At 38.9% G+C, this 17,773-nt stretch overlaps 1 long non-coding RNA gene across 5 annotated transcripts in view; it reads left to right on the top strand.

Annotated features, from left to right (window-relative positions):
• The first annotated feature begins 341 nt into the window (after positions 1 to 341).
• LOC111755150 (uncharacterized) overlaps positions 342 to 17,773 on the top strand; it is a 79,934-nt gene continuing 62,502 nt past the window's right edge. For all 5 annotated transcript variants that reach the window (XR_010045548.1, XR_010045549.1, XR_010045547.1 and 2 more), the window contains exon 1: positions 342 to 478. This is a non-coding gene — a long non-coding RNA (uncharacterized LOC111755150). The remainder of the gene's footprint in view (positions 479 to 17,773) is intronic.

Raw genomic sequence — 17,773 nt, 5'->3', positions numbered from 1 at the left:
CATGTCTGGGACTCAGTCCACTCCTATGCTTCCTGTCATAGTGGGCCTGGGGCTCAGAGTCTCCCAGAAGCCTCATCAGAGACCTCCACCGGCAGCCACACCCTGCTTCAGCGGGACCCTAACCCCCACTGCCAAGCCCACTGCCTCATTCTTGCCCCACTGACAGGCTTGGAGCCTGCTTTGTCCCAACTTCTAGCACTGCCCCTTACGCTTCCCTCATACCCTTCTCCCCACCCCCTTCCAGGACCAAAGGTTCTGCTGCTCCGCCCCACACCCGGCGGGCCACGCCCACCGACGGCCTGTGCATGATCCTCCACATCCCAGCTCAGTCCGGCCGCGCCCCGCCTCGCCCTCGCAGTGCATGCCGGTCTTGTGCTTGGAGTCTCCATTTTGCCCCTAGAGATGCTGTCTGAAGACCAGTGCTCTCTTCCTTCAGTGGCCTAGGCTGCGTCGGGGCCTGAGCTGGGGTCTGGTCCAGGTAGGCTGGCGGGAGCCCGCAGCAAGCGGCGGCGCGGCTAGGTGGCCCCCAGGTTAATGGGCGCAGCTGCCCGGGAAGGGAGTCCTTATGGCTGGGTCACAGGCCTGGGCGGTGGCGGGCATGGCGCTGCGGGCGACCCGGCCTCCGCGCGCAGGGCCCCTCTCTCCCTTCTTCCCTCCTCTCCGTCGGGGGTCAGCACAGCCAGGCTACAGGCAGCCCAGCCCTGGTGTGGGACCTGCAGGAGGCGGCTTGGGGTCTCACATGGCCTCTGCTGTCAGTGAGCCTGCCCATGCTGAGCCGCGGATATTTACCCCCAAAATGACGATTTCATTCCACTAGAAGCTCCTTCCCTGCAGAAACTGAGAGAGGACTGAGATGTTACAGTAAGATAGCAGTTATTATTCTACCTGCACATGCTGTGGCTCCAGTCTGTTTCATTGATAAGGGGCTTTCTGCTTCTTTTAATATTGGCACTACTTGGGTGTTTAGGTTTTGTGAGGGGTGTTTAGGTTTTGTGAGGAGTCTGAATGTGTCATGGGGCTTTGAGGCATGAGGAAGTGTGATTCCACAATTTAAGTCCACAAAAATAATGCACACACATTGTTGAACCCTGATGCAGAATATCCTTCTTGTCCTATTCTGCTGTCTCTGACCATTACTCCCCAGTTGTGCTCACATCATTTATATATTTTCATAGTGTTGAATATTGATATTATATGCATAGGTAGTGTTGTACTTAGTTATTCTCTTACTGACCATGTACATAAGTCTAGTTCCTCTTAGAACACTTTCATTGAACATATATCATTTTTTCTTGGGATAAATTCCAGAATTTGGAAATACTAAGTCAAAGTTCTCTGCTCTTTCCCTGCCACTTGATATGAATTGGTGCCTAAACAAGACACGTTTACATCTTTCAAAATCTAGGTATTTGCCCAAATTTCTTGGCAAATTTGGAGTTCAGCAAGAGGTTGAGTCATTTTCTGTGCAGGCTGAGAGACAGGCCACACAACCTACTGTTGGACTTTGTTATTAAGTCATGTACCATGTTCATTTTTTGTTTTGATTGACTCTATTCTGTTTTGTTTCATTTCGTTTTATTCTCTTTAAAATAAAAAATGAAATAAAAAATATTTTCTTGCTGTTCATGGTGGTGCATGCCTGTAATCCCATAACTCTGGAGGGTTAGACAGGAGGATCACAGTGAATGCCAGGCTAGCCTGAAATACTTGCTGAGTTCAAGATCAGGCTGCAGTACATAGCAGGACCTTGTTTCAGAATGAAATAAACAACCCCTTTTTCCTCTTTTCTTATTTTAATGTACCATAAGTAGATACTAATAAAGAAAATATGAAAACACTTTTATAAATAAAGTTTTCATACTATGCAGTTTGTATACTATGAAACTATATAGTATGCCTTATACACTATAGCATACTTTATATAAATTTATATACTGTAAAACTGCATAGTATGAAACTATTAAGTTTTTGAGCTGGGCATGGTGGCTCACACCTGTAATCCCAGCACTCAGGAGGCTGAGGTAGGAGAATCCTTGCAAGTCTGAAACAAGCCTGGGCTAAAATGTGAGCTCAAGTCCAGCATAAACTGCATAGCAAGACCACATCTCAAAAACACCAAAAAAGAAAAAAGAAACTATGCAGTTTCATACTATGCAGTTTATGTACTATGTTCAATGATGCCGGGGATTTCTGCATGAGGTATATGCCCCTGCACTTTTAAAATTTGTTCTTATTTGCTTGTTTTTTAAGACAGTGTCTAAATAATTTTCTCAATTCCCCAGGTTTGGTTTAACCTGGTGTTCCTTATTCCTTACCTCCCAGAGTTCTGGGAGTACAGGTATAGGCTGTCTTTACTTACAGATTCACAACAATTATGTATGTTTATGGGATAAAATGTGCTTTTGATCGATGGCTCCTTTGTGGAAAGAATCAATCTAGTTAATGTACCTACCATCTTAGAAACCTACAAATTCTTTCACAGTGACTGGGACTGCAAATCCCATTGTTTAGGAGTTTTGAAATCTATCCTTCTTAGTTAAATGTAGTCACCATGCAGTTCAGTAGAGAACTGAAAATTTCTTGTCCACCGTGACTGAGATGTTGTATTTTTGGGTGACCATCCTCCTTTCCCCATCCCTCATGGAAATGATCATTTTTTAAAATCAAGAATTGTGTGGAGGCTAAAGGTACTTGGGGCACACTGCTCTTCAGAAAGACCAGGCAGTGGTACTCTGCAGCCCTTCACCTTGCTCCCAATTTTTGTTTGTTTGTTTCTTTTTCCTTAACTGAATAGTAATCGGATGCAGGGATGTCTTAGTTACTTTTTACTGGTTGCTGAGACAAAAATCCTGATGCCAAAATTTGGGAAAGGAAAGGTTTATTTCTTACATTTTGTGGAGGTTTCAGTCCATACTCAGTTGGCTCCAAGATAGGGTGACATGGCAGGGTCGCAGTTCATGGTGGCTGAAAACAGCAAGGAGGAAACAGGCAAAAGCACCAAACACAACTTCTTCCTGCCAGTACATCACATCCTGGCTCTACCCCTAGGCCAGTGAAACACTCACACCCCCAATGCAAGCCCTAAACAATGATCCAAGCACAAATGCAAAATGTAAAGGCATGAGGCCTAGGGACCACAGACTTAAACTATGACAAGGGACTTGCACTGAACTACACTTTTGTTTTTAAAATTCTTTTTTATTTTTAGCCAGGGTCACCATAAGTAACTATACTGCTGAGACACCATTCTTACACACAGATTCTTACAAGTCTATGTGCGGATGCACATTGATGTCAGAGACATTTCCCTTTCAAAACTGAGATACTTGTTCTCACATCCATGTATTATTTCATGATCAGATTCCTTGGCTTCTTTCCCTGTAGACCCAGGGAGACCAATCTCAGCATCTCTGCAGCTTTCCCTGCTTCCTATGACCCACACTGGTACCACACACCCTTTACGTGGAAGAGAGGGATGGCCCCAGTTCCTTCCTGCTCCAAATAGCTGTGAATCAAACTCTTTCAAGGAAATCTTGCAAAGTTGTGCAGCTCTCTGTAAGGGATAAACATCTGTTGTTAACCCTGCCAGGTCCAGGGACAAATGTGTGTAGTGCTCTGATGTGAGCTGCCAGACAGGTCTCTGCTCTGCCCGCCATATTCTGCCCAGTGCTATTCAGCACCTGCCTTAAAACTTGCCATCAGGTGGAGACTCAGCACATCTCAGGGATGTGTGCCTGCATGAATCAGCTTTGGAGGCTCAGCGTTTTCTGCATTTGTTGGCCAAATGTGGTGATTCTGTTTTTTTTTTTATTTAAAGAGAAAAACAAAACAAAACAAAACAAAACAGTAAGAGGGTACAAGTAATACAGAGTTCCAAGAAAAAAAATACAGTAAGAAATCACTAGTTAATAGATTATGTAATGCCATTTCAACAGTTGTCCAGATTACAAAATTAAAACATACAAAGTGGACATTAATACAGTGAAGTTTTAGACAGTTCTGTTCAATGATCCAACAAAAACTCAGTAATATGGTTTTGTATTCTATACACTTAAATATACATATAGTTTATATGTATTAAATATACATACAGTTATAACCTTGGGATCACTTTCTTTTCCTCTCTTTTTTATGATAACAATTACACATTGGAGTTTTATTATTCCCACAGTTCTTATAACTTTTTCTTTGAAGAGGAAAAAAACAAAAATAAAAACATAACAAATGAAACAAAGCAAAACAAAAACAAAAAAACCCCAACGTGACAAAGCAAAACAGAGTCAGAACAGGAGGATGGACATAGTATATAATGCAAAAAGAGAATACCAGGTGATCAGCAATGGTTACCATTATGCCTCTTGCTATTCTAAAAAGAGTTGCCTGTATCATCTGGTATAATAGATTTGAACAAAACAGTACAGAACAGGGCCAATAAAACCCACATTGGAGGCCTTACAGGACTTCCAAAGAAGATAATAGTCAAACTATAATGAGCATCATAGAATATCTTGTTGCCTTCAAAGTAGTTGCCTATACCCTCAACTTGATGCTATTAAACAAACAGAATGTAGTAAAATCAGTCAGGACAAGATGTGGAGAACAATACAGGGATTTAAATCAGTTAATAACAAAACAAAAAAGTTACTATAATATATCCCACTATTTTTAATTTAGTTTTCCCTTAAAAATAATAAGAAATTAATTTGTAAAAAAAGAAAAAAAGGGAGATTGAGATAAAAGAGGACATATCAATAGAACAACACAGGTCAGAACTGAACAATTTAAGCATCATTGTGTTTCACCACCAGATAGCCTGACATAATAGTTGTTACCATAGTGTCTCTTTCCTAGAAATATTGGAGTATAACTTTGTGTACTATAGCATCAAACTTATCAAGACATTGTGAAATCATTCAAGTGAATGAAAGTATCACAGGATATTTAGAACCAGCTAAAAGAAACTGAACAATTGTTTCTATACTATCTCTTTGCCTATAAAAAATTTGTTTATACTATTGCATATATTAAAATATAATATGATACAAGATGTTAAAACCAATGGAAACAGATGAACAACAACTTGATGGGACTTCAAAACAGGATGATATTAAATCAGCACTAGCTATTATGCTGTCTAATTTTCTTCAAAATAGCTATTCGTACTATTACAGACAATAAAATCGAACAACCCAGATTAAAACCATTCCAATTAATGAATGAAAACATTATATGGCTTCAACCAATATGATGGGAATCATGATTACCATGTACTTTTATGTATTCTTATCATTTCTTACACTAGGGAAACTATTCAGTATTTATACATGTGAGTTTGATTTATTTCACTTATAAGTATGTTCTCAAGCTGCATCCATTTATTTATATCTCAATGTGATCATCCTTTATAGCTGAGTAGTACTTCATTGTTTAAAAATACCACAAATTTTTTATCCATTCCTCAGTTGATGGACACTTAGGTAGTTTCCAAGATCTGGCTATTACAAATTGTGCTGCTATAAACATGGGTGCAAATACGTCACTGTGGTATCATGCTTTCAGTTCTTCTGGGATATGCCTAGAAGTGGTATAGCTGGGTCAAATGGGGCTTTAAATTCCAGCTTTCTGGGAAATATCCACACTGACCTCCAGAATGTTTGCACCAGTCTACACTCACACCAACAGTACAGGAGAGTTCCTTTTTCCCCACAGCCTCTCCAACATTTGTTGTTGGTGGTTTTCTTGATCTTAGCGATTCTTTCAGGAGTGAGATGAAATCTCAGTGTGGTTTTAATTTGCATTTCTCTAATGATCAATGATGATGAAGATTTTTTTCCTGTATTTATTTGTTGTTTGTATTTCTTCAAGTGAGAATTGTGTATTCATTTCAGATGCCCACTTTTGAATTGGGTCTTTGAATATTGGGAGTCTGATTTTTTTTAATTCTTTATATGTTTTAGACAGAAGTCCTTTGTCTGAGGGACAGTTCACTAAGATTTTTTCCCAGTTCATAGGTTTTCTTTTCACTATGTTAAAGATTTCTTTTGATGTGCAGAAACTTTTTAATAAGCGGTGATCCCACTTATTGACTCTGGGAAGTATTTCCCATGCGGTTTGAGTCTTGTTCATGAATTCTCTATGTACCCCTATGTCTTCAAGGTTTTTATCCAATTTGTCTTCCAATAGATTTAGTGTTTCTGTTTTAATATTTAGATCTTTGATCCATTCAGATTTTATATTAGTATATGGTGATAGGCATGGGTCTAGTTTTATTTTTCGGCATATGGAGAGCCAGTTTTTCACCACCATTTATTAAAGAGACTGTCCTACTTCCAGTGAACATGTTTGTCACCTTTATCAAAGATGAGGTGGTTGAGTGTATTTGCAGTTGTGTTTGTATCTTCTAATCTATTCCACTGATCTTTGGCTCCGTTTTGATTCCAGTAGCATGTGGATTTTACTACAGTTGCTTTGTAGTATAACTTCAAGTCAGGAATTGTGATGTCTCCTGACTTGCCTTTGCTGCTTAGAACTGTCCTTGCTATTCTAGGTCTCTTCTCACTTCAGATGAATTTTAGGAGGGATTTCTTGAGATCTATGAGGTATGTTGATGGTATATTTATCAGGCTTGCATTAAATCTGTATAACAGTTTTGGAAGAATGTCCATTTTCACAATACTTATTTTTCCTATCCATGAGCAAGGAATGTCTTTCCATTTCCTGAAATCATCTTTAATTTAATTTTTCAGTGTATAATTTCCCATGTATAGGGCTTTCACTTCTTTTGTTAGAGTAATTCTTAAATATTTAATTTTTTTGATTGCTAGTGTGATGGGTGTGGCTTCTCTTATTTTTTTCTCTGTGGCTTGTTTTTAGTGTATAGGAATGCTATTGATTTTTGAGTATTGATTTTGTCTTCAGCCACATTGCTGAATTTATTTATTATATCTAGGAGTCGTTCAATGGAGTTTTGGGGGTCTTCTATGTAGAGTATCATGTCATCTGCAAATAATGATAACAACTTCTTCCTTTCCAATCTTTACACCTTTTATTTCTCTCTCTTGTCTAATTGCTCTGGCTAATATATCCAGTACTATATTAAATAGGAGTGGGGAAAAGGGACATCCTTGTCTTGTGTCTGATTTTAAAGTAAAGGCTTTCAATTTTTGGCATTTTGTATGATGCTGGCTGTTGGTTTGTCATAAATGGCCTTTATTACATTGCAGTAAAGACCATCTATTCCAATTTTCTGCAAGGTTCTTATCATAAATGAATGTTGGACTTTATCAAAAGCTTTTTCTGCAAATATTGAAATGATCATGTGTTTCTTACTTTTGACTCTATTGATATGGTGGATTACATTTATTGATTGATGTATATTGAACTATCCCTGCATGCCTGGGATAAATCCCACTTGGTCATGGTGTATGATCTTCTTGATGCTTTGCTGCATCCTATTTGCCAATATTTTATTGAGGACATTTGCATCTGTGTTCCTTAGGGAGATTGGCCTGTAGTTCTCTTTTTCAGTTGGGTATTTCTAAGGTTTTGGTACTAGAGTAATATTTGCTTCCAGGAATGACTTAGGAAGGATTGCTTCCCTTTCAATTCTATTGAAGTGTTTTAGGATTGTTGGCATTAGGTCTTCTTGTAGAATTCTGCTGTGAATCCATCTGGGCCTGGGCTCTTCTTTGTAGGTAAGGATTAATTACATTTTCAGTTTCATTAATAGAATTTGGGTTATTCAGTAGTTTTACATCTTCTTGACCTAGCTTTGGTACTTCATATGATTCTATCTGTCAATTTCTTCTGTTTTATCAAACCTTTGAGAGTAGAGGTTTTCGAAACAGGTGTTGATGATCTTCTGCATTTCTATTGGGTCTGTAGTGATTTTGCCTTTTTCATTCTTTATTGCATGAATTTGAGCTTTTTCTTCCCTTTTTAAAATCAGGTTGGCTACGGGCTTATTGATTTTATTTATTCTTTCAAAGAACCAACTCTTTGGTTCATTGATTTTTTGAATTTTTTTTAGTCTCTATTGCATTGATTTCTGCTCTAAATTACAAGAATTTTTCATATCTCACAGAATTAACTCATTCTCTGTCTGGGGTTTTCTTTTCTATCAAAGAGCAATAGCAGCCACTGTCATCCAGTAAAATTTGAACAGAATCTGATTAAAGGTTATTAAAGACCCAAAGCACTAAATCTCAGTGAGAATAAAGGTCAGAGTTTGGTGGGTTATAGCAGGAGAGAATAGGGGTTTGGGTGGCTCCAAAACTGAGCAGACAGCTGGAACTCAAAAAATGTGGAAATTGTACAAATTGATGATGTTCTTATATGTTACTGAATTTAACATGATGAAAGTAATGGTATCTTAATTTTTAATTTAAATTGTACTAGAATTTAATGTTTAGAAGAATTACAGACTTAGGAGTAGAAATATAAACTGAAAATAATACAAGGGGTACAAGTGGAGGGGAAGGGAAAGGCAGGTGCTTTGCAGGATTGGCCCTGAGTGGAGCTCAGGATGTTTGCTGTGGAGCCAGTAAAAGCCTCAGCTCTATAATTCCTCAAGACAGGGTGCACGGCCTTAGTTTTCACTTTGCTACCAAAGCTGGAGAGGTCACTGGAGATGGATCTAGCATAAATTCTGCATGTGGGACTTGAGCTCAGTTAGGTACTACCCTGTGATAGCAGGAGAAAAATCACCAACTGTCCTTGTTCCTTGCAAGCTCTAGAACTTGCCAATGCCATCATAGACAGTTCTGTGCACAAATCCACCCCAGGAAAGCTTCCCATTCTTTGACTCACTCACTTCTGCTTGCCTCAGTGTTGCTGGAGGTCACAAGTCTTGGAGTATTTGTGTAAAATGTCCCATGGACTTCCCAGAGGCCCACAGACTCAGGCCAAACTTTCCTGATTGCATTTCTCATTTTCAGTGAGCTTAGGTTGGTTGAACTCAACTGGGCATCTTGTAGAGTTGGACATCAAACACTTGTGCCTGTTGCAGAGATCCCAGCACCAGCCTTTTCATTGTCTGTAGTGTGGCAGTGCTGGCCCAGGTTGTCCTCATGTGCTGACAGAAGTCCCTTATAGTGCTAAGACCACCTTTCCTCCATTCTTCAGGGAAGCCTGACATACACCTAACTTTACCACCCTTGTGGCCTGTTGACTCTGTGAGGAGGAGTGGTATCTGCCATGTTACTCTACTCATAGTCACTCTACACGGGTGCTGTACTATAAATATCTTCAAAGTGTTTGGACAGAGAGTAGGGGTCCTGCCTGCCTTTCCTCCATCTTCAGTATATATAATGATGCATCACCATTCTATGCAACTTAGTGGGACTCTCTTTACCCTATTATGTGTTCACATGAACAGAGGCCAGGAAGTTAGGTGCATTCACAGTAATGTGGGTAGTACTTCATCTGCTCTGCAGAGTGACTGTGTGGCCTGCACAAGACAACATTGTTTATGTTGAATCTGGTCATTACATCTATCAGAGCCTAGTAAATTGATGATTAAACGTACCCACCCGCTCCCTCCATGATTTCTGTGTGGACCTGGTTCCATGATATCTCGCAGAGATTGCTGGTCAGGATAACATGGAAGCCCACAGAATGAATCTCCATTGTCCTTCACAATAAACAACAACTTCTTCACCCAAGTGATGGATTCTTGGCAGGATGCTATGCTTTTCCAAGGCTAAGGAAATGCAGCAGTGCAGGCAGGGTCTCAGCTCTGAGGCAAAAGTCAGGGGTTTGGATAGAACTTGTCCTCCTGACTTTCTATGTAAACCTAGACATGACACCATGTCTCTCAGGAACTTCCCAATGTGTTCCTATGCTCTGTGGAGGTCATCCTGGCATCTACTACCTGGGAACATCATCAGTGGTGTGAGATAACATTTATAAAATCTGTGGGCTAGTATCACATATACATAGAGCACAGAACTAGAAATAAAATCCAGGGAGGATTAGGATGGAGGTGGAATACAGTGCACACAATGCTGGATCCTGCTGTCTGACAGTAGAAATGAGACTTGACTCCTGGACATGTTTCCCTGGTAGCTTCATGAGGGGGTGGAAGTGCATCGATTCAGCCATCCTTATTTTTCCTAAGCATCTCAATTTCTTCTATGTATTGGTGCTGTGACCTCAAATCAGGACCTCACACCGACTGAGCAAGCATTATGGATGGAGCTACATCCCCATATCTATGTCCATAGCTCTTGTATTCACACCTGTGGGAGCCACCAGGCCTATTGCCTGTTCTCCTGCTCAGTCACAGAAACTTCATCTTGTGATGGCCATATCCTGTGTAGCTGTTCCCTATATTATGGGCCCAGCTTTGTGGCTTGTTAATATTATTAGTGTTATTATATTTCATTAGCAGTGCTGAAATTGAGCCCAGGGCCTCATGCATGGTAAGCACGTGTTGTATCCTGAGCTCTTTTCCCAGTTTTTGACTCAGTCTTAAATAACTGGATATGGCAGAGGTTGTGTGTTGGTACTATTAAGGTTCACACAAAATAACTGTGACCAACCTCCTCATCTTTTCATTTGTTCTCCCCAATATTGTGGGTTATTTTTTTGGGGGGATCTCTGGCTCCAAATAAATCACTTCTATCTCTGCAGCTTCTTTGAGGACAAGCTGATGAACGTTGAGTGAGAAAAGAGAAAACAGAAAGAGGAGACATCAGGCTTTTGTCCGGAGTCCTGCCTGTATACAAAGGACAGAGCCCGAGAGCAAATTCTCCCCTATTAGCAAGTTCACTGAGTATGTAGCTCTGTGCACTGAGCTACTATGGTAGCAGCCCCAGCAAAGTCTCCTGGATCCATAAAAGCAACTTTGATACAACAGCATATTTTCTCTTGTATCAGATAGGTACAGACTGACCTGCCTTCTATCACATATGTGTCTTGTCATATTTTGCAAATGTATTAATGAATAGACAAAATTTGACCTCTCTACCTTTTTTCACCAATCAATCATTCTAAGGTTATTGCTATGTTTTTAGCAGACTTTCAATACACGGCTTGCTGTGGTTTGTTTATTCATTCAGGTTTTATTGGATATTCACACTGTAGTTTTCAGTTTAAGGAAAACAATGTTGATGTGAATATCTTGTAAAATTCTCTTTATGACATAGAAAATTGGATGCACAGAATGTTAAGGTAGTCAGATGTGTTACTCTTAATTTAACTACCAAAATGATTTCTGAAGTGAATGTACCACTAGCAAGGCAGGAGTCTCATTCCTACACTTCCTCACTAATATCACTGTACTTCGATGTAAAAGACAAAGTCTGCTCTTTAATGCTGTTCAAAACATGAGCAAGGCTTATCCTTGTGTGATGAGTATTCACTTATTACTGATAATAATAAGAGACATGTACATACTGGGAATAGTCCATCTGACTCCCAAGGGAACGTTGAAGGCCTTCAGAAGTGATAGACACTTGGACCCCACAGGGGCCTTGGAAACACTGCTGGCTCCTGCATAAATCACACTGCACAACCCAGAGAACACTGCCTCCTTCTGAGGGTAAGGCCCAATGACCAGGATAGTCTCTGTGAGAGTTCTCTAGTATTTCATGGTAGGCCTGCTCCTTGACAGAAGGTGGAGGTGGAGGAGCCCTTAGCCTAAGGAGGGGGACTTGTAGGAATGCTTCTCTCTACCCATAATGCCCTGGAATATGAGACTTGGTGAAACAGTTGAATCAAAATGTGAGTGAAATTGTCCCAACATGGGTTTTATAGCTATGGGAAAATGGTGTTGATAACATAAAGTTGTGCCCACAGAATGTGTCCCAAATTTACTCCAGCCAGCACTTCCTATATGTGACAAGTTCTACAGAATGTGCAAATGACAGCCTGTCAGCAGATAAGCACACTCTCATAACCTTGTTGATAATATCAGCCTGGCATCAGAGATGCCAGGCAAGCAAGGTGCTGATTTGTAGAACATGACTACACCACAGGGACTGGGGCCTGTTATGTACAATGTCTGGGGTTGGGTAACAGGGAACTAAGGAGCATAACTGGATGCAGCCCCACATTTTATGCAATAGGTAAATTTAGCATTGGGGCACCCCATTGTGCAGTGGATACGACTTAACCTGTGTAACTGTGTATCACTGAAAAATGATACAAATATTTCGGGTGGCAACAAGCTCATCAAGGTGGTGCCCACTGATTGGCTGACTGTGGGAGCCTCTTGGGTCTGTGTGAGCTAGGGATGATCATAAATATCCCCACAATGACTGGGACACCAACTGGGCTTTCCCATATATCCAGGGCACCATCAAACACATTATATTGGACACTCTGCAATATTGTGAAACATTTTTATAAGTTCCACAATACTCAACAGGTGCCACCATATTGTAAAGGTGGCCTGGGGGATTTATCTGGTAACAGTGTTGCTACCAAGGGCAGGAATCATGGACCTCATCATCCAGATTGAAACCCTTGTCAATGCAGGGCCCAATCCATGAACCTCACTTGCTAGGCTTGGTGTTGCCCATGGATGAAACATCTCAAATGTGAAAGTTGGTTTTGCAAAACCACATGAGCCTTGATTTGTGAACCACAGCACAAGAAGGTACTTGTGCCGTCTTGCATGTAGAATCTGGCATGTATATCACTGACAAACAGAGATAGGAATAAGAAGCCTTGCAAGAAATGGATGTGCACCTGAGATGCCTGGACTGTCACCATGGGCCACCGCTCTGACCGACAATTGAGGACCCCCTGGACAACCACTCAGGCCACGCCATGGAGGAACACCCTCACCTGCTGGACCTAGTATTGCCATTGATCTTTGACTCTAACCCTTTCTCCCAAAACCTTGGAATATAGTGGATTACCATGCTGGCTCAATGAGAGACTCAGGAGCCCCTCATGCAAACAGAAGCCATCATCAGGCTCCAGTCAATGTGTTGAGTTTTCCCCTAAAATAGAGGTCTGCAGTGGGTAAACAGGAGCGGAAATGAAGCTCCTTCCAAATATAAGCCCTTGTCGAACCTGACAAGAGGGTCAAGAATCACCTTCTCCACACAGAGAATATTGGACAGGCTGAGGAGTGCCCCAATAAGGTCTCCCCCAAATGGAGCAAATTAAAAGAGCTTATAAGAAACCCAGTGACACAGTAGGGCCTAGGCTGACACGAACATTATAGACAGGGAGATCTGGTGACCTGCAACAACCTGAAGACATAGCAATAGCAGGAAGTAAGAGTTGACCTACATCAATACTTCTAGGCTAGTTAGTCTGGGAAGAATATAGGACTCACAAAACAGGCTCTGCAGGAGGAATTCAGAGTGACTCTCCTTTTCATTTTGTTACCCAGCAATTGCACAAACATCCACCACACAGTAGGACCCTAAAGGTCAAACTATGTTGGGATTTAAAGACCAACTATGTACCCCAATTTTGAAAATGACAAGCCAATTGGCAAAGTGCAATCTCAAACATTAGTCAATAAGGAGCAATAACAGGCAACAGTGAAACAGAGGATCTTAAAAGTCATACACCAGAAATCTCTCAAAAGAGAGCAACTGAAGTAAAGAAACCAGTCCATGAGTCTATAGCAGAAATCAAATTAGAAAGACTGTCTCATGTAGAGACAGAAATACCAACCTTATTAAACTAGTTGCTCAACATAGCTAGAGAAGAAATAAATTAAAAAAAAAAAACACAGGAGCATGGGAAATTGAAACTTTGCATGAATAACACAGAAAACAAGCAGAATCCATGAAACAAATGCAAAGAAATATCCAAGACAAAAAAACTACTGAAAGCTGGCAAAAACATTTGAATGAAGCTGACAGAGTTGCACATAGTGATCATGATAGGGTTGAACTTTTAAAAACAACAAAGCAACATGAAGTGACAATTCAGTAGCTTCAAGACAATGACAAGAGAAACATTGGAAGAGTAAGTGGCATCAGTGAAGACACAGGAGTTGATACTAATGACATAACTAAATTATTTACAGAAAGTAATAGCAGAAAATTTCCCAAAGGTAAGAAAAGTCTGATATACAAATAAGTGAGGCATGGAGAATGTCAAACAGTCACAACCAACATAAATCTACACCCGGATATATAATAATTAAAATCCCAGACATACAGCATAAAAACAGAATACTGAAAGCTGTTAGAGAAAAGGCACAACTCATGTATCAAGGAAAGCCTATTAGAATCACAGCAGAATTTTCAGCGCATAACTTCACGTTAAGAAGAGCTTGGAGTGAAGCATTTTAAGCCTTTTAAGAAAACAATTTTCAGCACAGAATAATGTATCCAGCAAAAATTTCATTCATATTTAATGGAGAAACAAGATACTTCCATGACAAAGTACAACTGAATCAATTCATGTCCATCAAACCAACCCTAGAAAGAATACTGAAAGATATGCAAGACAGCGGTAAACATGACCACAATCTCCAGAACAACAGAAAGAAACCACCAGGCTGGACACAATACTAAATAATGGAGAAAAGCAGGAAACCAACAACAGGAACACAATATGGCAAAGTCAAAGCAGTATATATTAGTGATATCCATAAATGTAAATGGACTCAACTCACCTATCAAAAGAAACAGGTTGACAGAATGCATGAACAAATAGGATTCCAGAGTATGTTTTATACAAGAAATACATCTGACTCAAAAAGAAAGTCAGATTAAAAGTCACAGCATGGAAAAGAGTTTCCATTAACAAGGAACCCAGGAAAGAGCAGGGGTAGCTATTCTATTTGCAGACAATGTGATATTCAAACAGAAAATTATTAAAAGAGATATGAAGGCCACTACAAACTTTTACATGGATAACTACAAGAGGAAGAACTAACAATTATAAATATATATGCACCAAATACAGGAGGACCCAACTATTTTAGACAAATACTAATGGGCATGAAAAGCTAAACACACAAGAACACAATTGTAATAGGAGACGTTAACAACTCACTGTCACAAAGAGCTAGATCAACTTAGACAAAAAGTCAGCAAAGAAATAACATAACTGAATCATACCTGTGCACGAAAAGACTTAGTGCATGTTTACATAGTATTCCACCCAACCATATCAAAACATATATTCTTCTCAGATGCACATGGGACATTCTACAAAACAGACCATATATTATCCCTTAAAACATTTTTAAGTAAATGCAAATAGAGCAAAATTAACTCATGCATATTATGGGACCATAGTGCACTAAAATTGGAAATCAATGGCAAAAATCCTGGAAAAACCTGCATAAATACATGGAAATTAAATAACGATCCTGAACAACCAGTGGGTTACAGATGAAATTAAAGAAGAAATAAAACAATGTCTATAATACAATGAAAGTGCAGAAACAATATACCACAACCTATGGGACACAATGAAAGCAGTCCTAAGTGGGAAATATATAGTAATAAGTAGTCACATCAAGAAAATGGAATGAACACAAATTTAAAAAAACCTAATGCTATATCTCAAGCTTCTAGAAAAGGAAGAGCAAGTCAAACCCAAAGTTCATAGAAGAGTGGAAATTATAGAAGATTAGAGCAGAACTTAATGAAATTGAAACCAAAATATTTACAAAGAATTAATGAATCAAAGAGCTGTTTTTTGAGAAATAAAATTAATAAACCTCTAGCCAAGCTTATCAAGAAAAAAATCCACACAATATGGACTGAAAAGAGAAAAATTACTGTAGATCCCATGGAAATTCAAAACACCATGAACACCTACCTTGAAAATCTCTACTCACATATGGTGCAAAACAGAGGAAATAGATTTGTAGAAATATGAACTATCAATGCTCAATCAAAATATATAACAATTTTGAGTAACCAAATATTGGCTACATTAATCAAAAATGTGATTAAAAACTTACCAATAATAAAAGCCCAGATCCTGCTGGATTCAGGGATAAATTAAATAAGAAATTCAGAGATCTGACTGCAACACTCCTTAAACTCTTCAATGAAATTGAAAGAGAATTAGTCCTCCCTAACTCATTCTTAGAACCAAGTGTCATTCTGATTCCAAAACCAGAGAGAGATCAAAGTAAATAGCAGAACTATAGACTAATTTCACTAATGAACAGTGATGCAAAGATTCTCGATACAATATAAGCAAATAGAATGCAGCAAATCATCAAGAAGATTATACAACATAACCAAGTAGGATTTATTCCAGGAATTCAGGGAGGGTTCAATATGCACAAATCAATGAATGTGATGCACAACATCAACAGAGCCAAAAATAAAAATCACCTAATCATTGCAATGCATGCAGAAAAACTATTGATAACATCCACACCTGTTCATGATAAAAACCCTACAGTAACTCAGAATAGATGCTATGTACCTCAAAGTCTAAAGACCATTTATTACAAACCTACAGCCAATGTTATACCAAATAGACAAAAACTGAAAGCCTTCACACTAAAAACAGGAACAAGACAATGATGTCCACTACCACTCCTAATCAATAGAGATCTGGAAATATTAGCCAGAGCAATCAGACAAGAGGGAGAAATAAAAGGAATCAAATTAGGGAAAGAAGTTAAATTATCATTATTTGCCGACAACATGATACTCTACATAGAAAACCCCAAAATCTCAATTGAAAGACTACTAGAGGCAACAAACAAATTCAGCAGCATAGCTGGATAGAAAGTCAACACTCACAAATCAATAACATCCCTGTACACAAACAAAAAACTCCACGAGAGAAAAATTATAAACTATCAGCTTTCCCAATAGCATCTAAAAAAATGAAATACTTAGGAATCAACCTAACTAAAATTGTAAAACACCTATATATTGAAAATTATACAACTCTGAAAGTGGCAATTCAAGAGGAAATTGGAAAATGGAAGGATATTTCTTGCTCTTGGTTAGGAAGAGCCAATATTGTGAAAATGGCCATACTTCCAAAACTGTTATACATTTCAATGCAATCCCAATCAAAATATCATTAACATACCTTCATATCTAGAGAAAATAATTCTGAAATTCATCTGTTAACAGAAGAAATCTAGAATAACGAAAGCATTTCTGGGCAACAACAGAAAGACAAGACTCATCTCAATTCCTGACTTGAAACTATACTACAAAGCCACAATAATAAAATCAGCATGGTACTGGCAAAGAAATAGACCTGAGGATCAACAGAACCGATTAGAAGATGAAAACACTACTACAAAGACACAAAGCCACCTTAAATTTGTCAAAGGAGCTAAAAATGTTCACTGGAAAATGATAGCTTCTTTAAAAAATGGTGTTAGAAAAATTGACATTACATGCTAAAGACTGAAACTAGACCCATACCTATAATCATACACTAAACTAAAGTCAAAGTGGTTCAAGGATCTTAATATTCAAAAAGAAACAAAAATCTACTGGAAGACATGGTAGATAGAAATCTTGGAGACATAGGAGTAGGCAGAGAATTCATTAATAAAACACAAGCACATGGAAAATACTTCAAAGAATCAACAACTGGGATCTCATATTACTAAAAAGTTTTTGTAAGTAACCAGAAATCAAATAAAGTCAAAAAATGCCCACAGAGTCAGAAAGAATCTGGATAGATGACAAAGGACTTGTATGCAGAACATATAAAGAATTGAAAAATGTCAAGTCCCCAAATTCAAAGACTGTTTCCATAAATGGGCAACAGAGGTAAGTACACAGTTCTCAGATGAAGATATACAAATGGCAAATAAATGCATAAAGAAATGTTCACAATCATTGGTCATTTGATAAAT

This window comes from Cavia porcellus, unplaced genomic scaffold (assembly GCF_034190915.1).
Source record: "Cavia porcellus strain 051 isolate PalLab524CR breed Dunkin Hartley unplaced genomic scaffold, mCavPor4.1 scaffold_34, whole genome shotgun sequence".
NCBI lineage: Eukaryota > Metazoa > Chordata > Mammalia > Rodentia > Caviidae > Cavia > Cavia porcellus.
Note: the sequence above shows the minus strand (reverse complement) of the source record. Positions and strands in the feature narration are given on the sequence as shown.